The following is an 8,448-nucleotide window of genomic DNA, read 5'->3' on the forward strand; positions in this document are numbered from 1 at the left end:
CCGTCAGCTGCGCATCATGCTTATTAGGTGAAGCCTCATGCTGCCACTACAGCCCTCACCTGGGAAGCCCTAATTTAACCCAACAGCGGTGCTTTAGAGGTTTTCCAGGCGAGCGCCAGACGTTGTATCACAGCAAATGCTGTTTGTGTTTGTGGAAAGGCCTCTTGCCACACGCGTGACGTGCTGCAGGTCCTCTATGTTGGCACGAGGTGGGCCCTGCCCCTCCACTCACACAGCCAAGGGAGCGCCGCTGATTATGAAGCATCCCGCGACCACACCAGGAAAACACACACTAATTATCCGGCCATCAGCAGGCTGATTAACGACACCACCCACTAGTGTGCAGAGGAGCCTGGTCTGTCACACGAAACAACTCATCCCTTCTTGACTTGGGCCAGACGGGCCCCGTTCTGCTGCGGCTGGATACCCACCCGCCCAGCACACGATGGGGGCAGATCCTGCTCGCCGTGTCCAGGGCAGCCCCCCTAGGAGCCTCTGATCTGGATGCTGCAACAACCTAATTAGAAGGCGTTTCCCAAGGAATCCGTTCAAAGTCCACAGGATTTGCCGCACTAATTAGGCTACTTGGATATCCAGGCCAGCGTTTTGTCTCCTGCTGAATTAGACTGGTCCACTGGCTCATTGAGTCAAGAGTTTCTCTCGACTGGATTTTACCCACTGCTCGGTGCGCGCTGGGCCAGGACCCCTTAAAAGACCCGTGCAGAAATGCACTCGGGATCAATCCCTCCTGCATTCCTCCGGCTGCCTGGGCTGCGCAGTTAATAATACAGCTCTTGTATATTAATGCTAGTGCTTCTTCGTACTGCAAGAGTGCCCAGGCGGTCGTCAGACCACAGCAGTAGGAGCTGCACCTGCCCCAAAGAGCTCACAGTATCTCCATCATCCCAGAGGCGCAGAGGTCTGGGGGTACAACACACCTATTACTTGACACAAAATACATCAAAGCTACCAACCCAGTTAAATCTTCCTCCGAGTTACTGTATTTCAACCCAGTGGCAGGGGTAAAGGAACAATGAACGGTGATGTCCCCTCACCCTGCGACAAGGCCCTTCCTCCTTCACGCCCCTGGGTGCCAGTGATGGAAGGAGGGGCTGCCGGACACAGAGAAGCCAATATCCCTCCTGGATGATGGGTTGCCCCTCACACTAGATTTAATGAAGGCACACGAGAGGCAGGGAGAGAGGAGAAATTAGGGGCAGGAAAAGATGAGAAAGAGCCGGGGGGAGAAGGAACAGGCAGAGCATGGCAGGAGCGCAGGCAAGGAAGGGAAGGGGGAAGAGGAAAGGAACAGCAGGCAGAGCCCGGGAGAGTGATGGGGCGCCCCGAGGAGGGGTCGGGAGGAAGCCGGCTGCCCTCCTGTCTAAATACCAACGGCTCACAAGCGTCACGTTGCCGAGAAGCACGAGTCAGGAAACGCCCGTCCTTTCAGAGGGTTTGATTTAGCAGGATTTATGGGAGAGAAGAACAGCTTGACAGGCCAGACTGCAGGACAGATGCCCATTTCAGAGACAGATTGGGGGAGGCAGCAGTGAATCGCAGCACGCTCTTGCTACCCCAGCACGGCTGCAGCCCGCCAGCTCTGCTGGGGAAGATGCTGGTTGGGACATGCTGAGCTGGGCACATGGCTCCCGCACTCCCTCCTGTGCCCCCAGCACTGTTCCTGTTCAGCACAACCCCAGGATGCAGTTTATCACTCCGTGAAATCCTCTTTTGGATTTGGCTAGGTGCAGATGAAGGAAGTTTCCTTCTGGGCAGTGACTGGGGTGCCCCTGTTTGTGAAGTATCCCAGAGAATACTTCAGGGGAAAGTCTGCTTATCGACCCTATTTGCAAGGACAGCCCTGTAGCTACGGAGCTGACCCTCCTTGGGGAACAAGGCCGGGAGAGGAGTCAGATGCTTTTGGATTCTGGCTGGCTTTTCTCCTACCTAATGTGCAGTGGGTGCTGGTGGCTTCTGGACCGAAATCTCCTGGAACAAAATGATTGGAGCGATCATCCTTGACGGAGGGAGCCTGGAACGACGGAGTTCCCAGGATGGTTCGCTTCTCGATGCATTTCAGCTCCAGTTAGCATCAATCCAGGGCAGAAATGCATTTTTAAATACTCGTCTACAGCTGTTCCAGCTAAAATCTTATGGCCGTCCCAATTACGATGGTGGCAGCAGATAGCGAGGACAGGAAAGTGCTGTTACAGGTGAAATAAAGCTGGACAGTGCCTGATAAACCTTCCCTCCCCCAGTCAGGACCCAGACTAAACGATCACAGCTGGATCATTTTGGTCATTCAGAGGTGGGGAAAGTAGAAGACATCTCCCAGGGGCATGGAGAATGGATCGGTGCTCTATTGCAATCGCGGCAGCTATGGGGAACACGGCACGTGGGTGGGAAGAAAAGTGGACAGTGTTGGGATGTTTGACGTCTCAGACCCTGCCGGTTCACTTCCCGGGGAATTGAGAGGGGCTGTGCAGAGACCCTGGGCTTTGCCAACAAAGCGAGTTCTGCGGAGCGCGGCATCTTGTGACGGCTATCAGATAAAATATTTAAATTTCCAGCTATCTAAGACTGCAAACACTTTTCACAAAACAGGAAGGGTTACTGGAGGTGTTCGATCCATTGTCGTGGTCAAGCTTTTATGTGAAGTTTTGGGGCACCTGCCCTGCTACCCCAACAATGTCAAAACAGAGGTGGACAACCCCCTGTCCACACCAGCAAGGGAAGAGGTGGGTGGGGGGAGAGGACCAACATGTTGCTCTCTCCTGACATGTGTGGCGAGGCCTGTGAAATGACCAAATCCCGTGGGACCTGCCCGTTTTGCTGAATCTATTAACGTTGCTCAGCTCCAGCTCCACACTGGGATCCTATCTGCTGCTCTTTAAAACAATCCCTCATTTGAGCTCCTCTTAGATGGACCCACTGGTTTAAACGGAGAGGGAGTACTAGTCCTGTTCTCTCCAGTGATACACCTGAGATTACCAGGCTTAAAATGTCTAAGAGCTGTGAGCTTGGCGTCATTTCTTCAGTCAAATCACCTCTCCTTCTTTCATATCAGAGACAAGCCAGCGGGTAAGAGGTTTCTGAGTTATTAAGCAGAATAAAACTTGAGGTCCCAGACTCTCAAGCACTGCCGGATTAAAGCTGCCTATAGGATAGAGGAAAGAGTCAAGAGGAAACGATGCCAGGCAGCTGAGACGGCCCTGAGCTAAACATGTTGAGCTGTTGGGATCCAAGGTTTTGGTTTTGATACCTGGAGGGAAAGAGACACAGATGGGAAATTCTACCTGAGACCCAGGTCTGGAGGTTTCCTACCCAAAACCCTCACATCTGCAGGTGACTGCCATCACCTTCTGCAGAAGGCAAGACGTTAGGGGCCAACAATACCATGCTGGATGCCTGTTGCCTGGTGGTGTGGAGATGTTGCCTACCACCCATGGGGGCTACACTAAAAAGATGCAGAAGCGGCACATGGACAGCATTAAAAGTGTGCGTCGGGGAGGGAAAGACATACAGCACGTCTGTTTGCTCTATCCCGTAATAGAAACTAAGTACACTATAGTAATTTTGTACCAGTTGTTTCATTCGGGGATAAATGACCATAGTTTCATTTCCTATTCCTATAGGATAGAGTACAGACAGAACAGTTGCAGCCTATTGGGCAGCAAGATCCTCCCCACATTAAAAAAAAAAAAAATCAAGATAGTTGTTTCATCCAGGACTGGAAAGAAACTGCATCTCCAGAGCCTGCTGGGCACAACTGGGCTCTATTGTGCCTCTCTTCCCCTCCTCCACCCTGTAAAACCATTCTGAGGGCCAAGGGCAGCTCCAACAACCGGTATCAGGAGGACCTTATGTCACAACATCCACCAGACAACCTGCAGGAAGAGACTCCAGCATCCTCATGGATGGATGGTTACTCCAAGCCTCCAGAGCACCTACATAGCATGGCACAGTCCCCTAGTACCCACAGGCCCATCAGATGGAGGACGTGTACTGCTCGGTCTTACTTAGCAGTGCCCATTGACACATGTTGTGCATGCACACAGCACACTGCAGCATTTACAAACTAACAAAACCCCAGGGAGATCCAACTTTAGGTTGAAAATGGGCATCCAAGCAATTGCAGAACACACCAGCTCTACAGAGGTCAGGCTCCCCATAACCAATGCCCCTAAACCTCCATTGCGGTTTTGAGCCAACAAGACCATGCCAACAGGACAACCTCCACCCGACATGAGTGTCGGCACACCAATGAACTCAGCAGCATCATGATGCCGTACAGAAAACCAGAGTAATCATGGGGATAGGCGCCGTCGCTCTGTAGGTACTGTCAGGACGCCGCCGCCCCGCGCAATCACTTACCGCTCTGCAGGTCAGAGCCCGTATCAACATTTGGGTTCGTTGTGGCACGAGAGGCTGGGTAGCTTTAAACGGCAAAGATTTCTGCACAGGCGGTCAGCAGCCCTCTGCGTAAAACAGAAAAAGACAAAAGAAGCATCATGTACCAGCATGTCCACAGCAAGCATTTTGAAGACCCGCTCGGGATTACTGGCAGCAAGGCTACTGCATGCAACCAGGGGAGGGGACGTCTCAAGTATCTGGCACATTGGCCCCGACTTGTGATCTGAACATCCCAGATTTACTAACGATCCTAATTTGTGGCATGTGCACCCTTCAGGGTCCCTGTACAAGCATCAGAGGCCCTGGGGCCCTCATGGAAAGGCTACCAGGTCTCGGGGAATGCAGCAGACGCTTAGCAGCATACAGCAATGCTATGCAAAAATTAAGGATGTGAAGCAAAGAAGAAAATTGAATCCACAGAGTCTGCAGAGCGGGGCTGTAAACGGCCACATTGGACTCCTGATCTGAGGGAGACAATTAACTTCTGCTCTAGCACAACTTCACTTTTCCCTTCCCGCCTGAAGGACGGTGCTGTCTGCTAGCACCATGCTACCGCTTGGGCTCAGTACTGACTTGCAAGGAAAACCGCCGCGTGCCGAATCAGCTCACCGCTTCTGTAAAGGATGTAGCATAACCTTGCTTTTCGTATGGGAAAGAGATCAGACTACTTCTCCATTCGAAGTGCAGGCTTGAGGCTGCAGGTAGCCAAGACTTTTCATGTACCTGGAGCAGCTCTTCTGGGGTGTGATCAGTTCACTGCATGCAAACTCCAGTTGAATTTGTTTCTAACAAGAGGCTTTGGATATCGCCCCTCTCTGGATAGGGAGCCCAGCCAGAGGGACTGTACATATTGCAAACTGTCCCCAAACTAAGGCTTGGCCTAGGCTGCATCTGGGTGAGGAGATTATATCTATAAATAGGCAGCTGCTCTGAATTTGCAATGGCTTAGCTGGCTCAGAATGAGAAAGCAGGGCTCTCCGTTCGGTGCTGGGGAGCTGGACTCGCACGCCCCTCCCTGGGCAGACCAGAGAAGCGAGGTCCTTCTCCCCCCACATCCCTCCTTCCTGGTTCAGAGCATCACCACGAGGAACATCAAAGAGGACAGAAATGTACAGAGCAGATAGAAAGGCAAGCCCCCTCTGGGATCATTCCCGTCCTGATGATACCACAGCTGCTTCATCTGAGCATCCTTTTTTAGTGGAGCTCATTCATCCGGGGATTATGAGCAGGACGGGACATGCAGAGTGCCAAGAGCAGAAGATGCCATCTGAACCCACCCATACTCTTTGCCTCTTGCTATGAACATGTTTAATGCTACTGCCAGACTAGCTGCCTTGGACCCAAAGCCTTGGTGCACCCTTGGGAGGCGGGTATCCCAGGCAGCGATGGGCACGACAAGCCTCCCGCACAACTTCCCACTAACTTGGAGAATCCACAGGGAAGGCTGAGAGTTCACCCTCCATAACCCACTCAGGCCTTCCCACCTCTGTGGAGACCACCCCCAAGCAACCCCAGCTACACCGGAGGCCTAGAAGAGATCGCATGGAGATCCACTGGCTTTCCTAGTCCTGCTCGTGACTGCCCTCAGCAGCGCCGGCCTCAGGGCCCATAGACAACCACTCGATCCAGAAGAGCTGCCACACTGGTTTGACCTGCATGCTGATGGCCGATTTGGAGCCGTCATATGATGAACGAAGGCCGTGAAGCCAACAAGTCCTGGGCTCTGTTGCTATCTGAGTCTCTGGTCCAGCAATCAGCTTCCTCCTCCAGCACAAGGTGGTATGAAGCGGCCTATGCCGACTGCCTGTTTCGGTTTTATGCATCAGCTACCCACCTGAAAACTGTCTCTCTCATCTCACTTTCTCCTGAAACAATGGTCCGGAGGTGGAAGCCGGTCCCCACCCTGTAATCAGAGCTGCAGCCAGCTGCATTATACTCCCAGAGTCGTGACTTCCACTTTCTCCCCTTTGCGGGCTGCACTTTTAGCCACCGCCTGGGAAACTTGCTTCCCCGCATCCCATCGGCTGACTCAAAAAGAAAGAATGGCCTACGTGCTTGGCTAGAAGGAAGGAAAATAGCTGGGGCAGGAGAGGAGAGAGGGGAGCAAAGTGCATCCACCACCTCATCCCTGTTTCTCAAGGGTCCTGAGACAGCTCCCAATGTGTTTCTACCAAACCCAGAGTCTCCATGGCCAATTTGTTAAGCACGACGGGGCTCAACACCATGCAAGGTATCAGTAGAGTCAGTCCCTGCCCCGATGCTAGCAAAGAAACTGCAGGATCTTACCTCTCGGGGAAATGCTGTGCTCATACACTTCTAGGGGGCTGGAAAAGCCCCCAGGCAGACCGCACATCTGCTCTCTCCACCACACTTAGCAGGTGCCACCTCACCTGCCCCAGTATCACCCCCAACTTTTTTTTTAGTCCACCATTATGGGAAGGGATCACATCCTCTCCTGGTGCCAACTCCACTGAAGTTGAGGGGCTGGATGCACAGGTCGAAAGATAACAGCCCTGCTGAACTGGGGTTTCATTCTCCCCACCAATGCTGCACTACAAAGTTTTTGAGCAACAGACTATCCCTGAGAGCAGCTAGCAAAAAAACAGAGCCCGGTTTACAGGTCCACACAGTTGGCCACCTTGTCAAGTCAATCTTGCACAATGGATATAGTCAAGGCTCCCCGGCTTAGGGATAAGGACAAGAGAGCTTCTTCCCCAATGGTCTCTCCCTACTCATTGTCCCGAAGGAACAAGAAGCAGAGACTGCGGGTGGCAGCTCCAATTTAAAACGAGTTCAAACTAAAGGCCTTCACCCAGACAATACAGAATGACTTTTAACTTCAACAAAAACACTTAACTTCAGGTTAAGCATTTTCACCGACACCCAGAATCAAAAAACGCACACCGAGCATATTTTTGGGTAAGGAAGCCGAAGCATTCAACTGCACGATGACTAGTTTTGACAATTCAGAACCGATCCTGAGCCTAACGAGAAAGAAAAGACGCTGAAAAAAAGTGACATTTGATCTTCCATAAGCAACCTGAACTCTGATCCTTTCGACTTCGTGCTTGGTTGTTGGGTGATGTACAAGAGGAAGACGCTGTAATTAGAACAATAAGACGACGTGAAATGACTGCAAGGCTTTTCTATGGAGAACGAATAAATCAAGTGTTGCTTAATTTGAGGTGTCACACACTTTACAGTGTAGGTGTGAGAATACATGTTTCAGTTACACATCATTGGTGGATACAAAGCAGGTGTGGTTTGCGCAGTGTCTAAATACTATGATAAGTGAAATGTTAGCACTGCTTGATGAGCGCGCGGTTGTGGCAGGCACCCCACCGTCCAGTGACGACGTGCTTTGGCGCACCATCATAGTCAGGGATGTGCGGGCTGGATCCGCCAACAGCGGACCGAGCCTCTTTGATTTAAATACTAAGGCAATCTGGAGAAGCGAGGGACAGTCTGTTGACTGAGCGAGTCAGAATAATGGCCGTTTTGAAAACACCGGGTGCCGATTTTAACGGGAAGCATTAGCAAATTGGACACTGGCATATATTTTTTTTTTTTTACCGTTCCCCTCCTGAAAAATGGAACGAAACCCAGGAGACTGTCAAAACCCGCTCATCCTCCACAGCATCCCCCTCTCCTGCCTGCATGTACATGTTTTCTTTCTGGATTGCAGGTTTTGGGCAGGTCTGGCTTTCCACCTGCGTGGGAGCACGCACATTGTCGAGGTGATGCTAACAACACAACTGCAAGTTTTATAAGCAGAGCATAAGGGTATTTAGAGTCTCATCTGCTACTTCAGCAGATCATTTCCATACATTTGAATGATTAGGGTCCCTGCAATGCTCTTGGTATGTATTTTTGGTAACTCTTATGTCACCTAGCAACCTCAACTTCACATGAACGAAGTTCATTGTCTGGAAATCTATTATCCTTTCAGCTGCCATTGGAAAGGGACCCGACGGGACTGCAAAGTCGACCCTTTCGGGCGTCTGGTCTCCGAAGCAGGATGCAGAGCCCTGCTCC

The 8,448-nt window shown here is 51.5% G+C and overlaps 1 protein-coding gene across 1 annotated transcript in view; it reads right to left on the reverse strand.

Annotated features, from left to right (window-relative positions):
* Positions 1-4,474, reverse strand: part of LINGO3 (leucine rich repeat and Ig domain containing 3) — an 81,082-nt gene extending 76,608 nt beyond the window's left edge. The window contains exon 1 of the mRNA XM_019513345.1: positions 4,375-4,474. The gene's annotated coding sequence lies outside the window, so the exon portion shown is untranslated. The remainder of the gene's footprint in view (positions 1-4,374) is intronic.
* Between the last annotated feature and the right edge of the window lie 3,974 nt (positions 4,475-8,448).

This window comes from Gavialis gangeticus, unplaced genomic scaffold, assembly GCF_001723915.1.
Source record: "Gavialis gangeticus isolate Ggan-Ray unplaced genomic scaffold, GavGan_comp1, whole genome shotgun sequence".
Taxonomy (NCBI): Eukaryota; Metazoa; Chordata; order Crocodylia; family Gavialidae; genus Gavialis; species Gavialis gangeticus.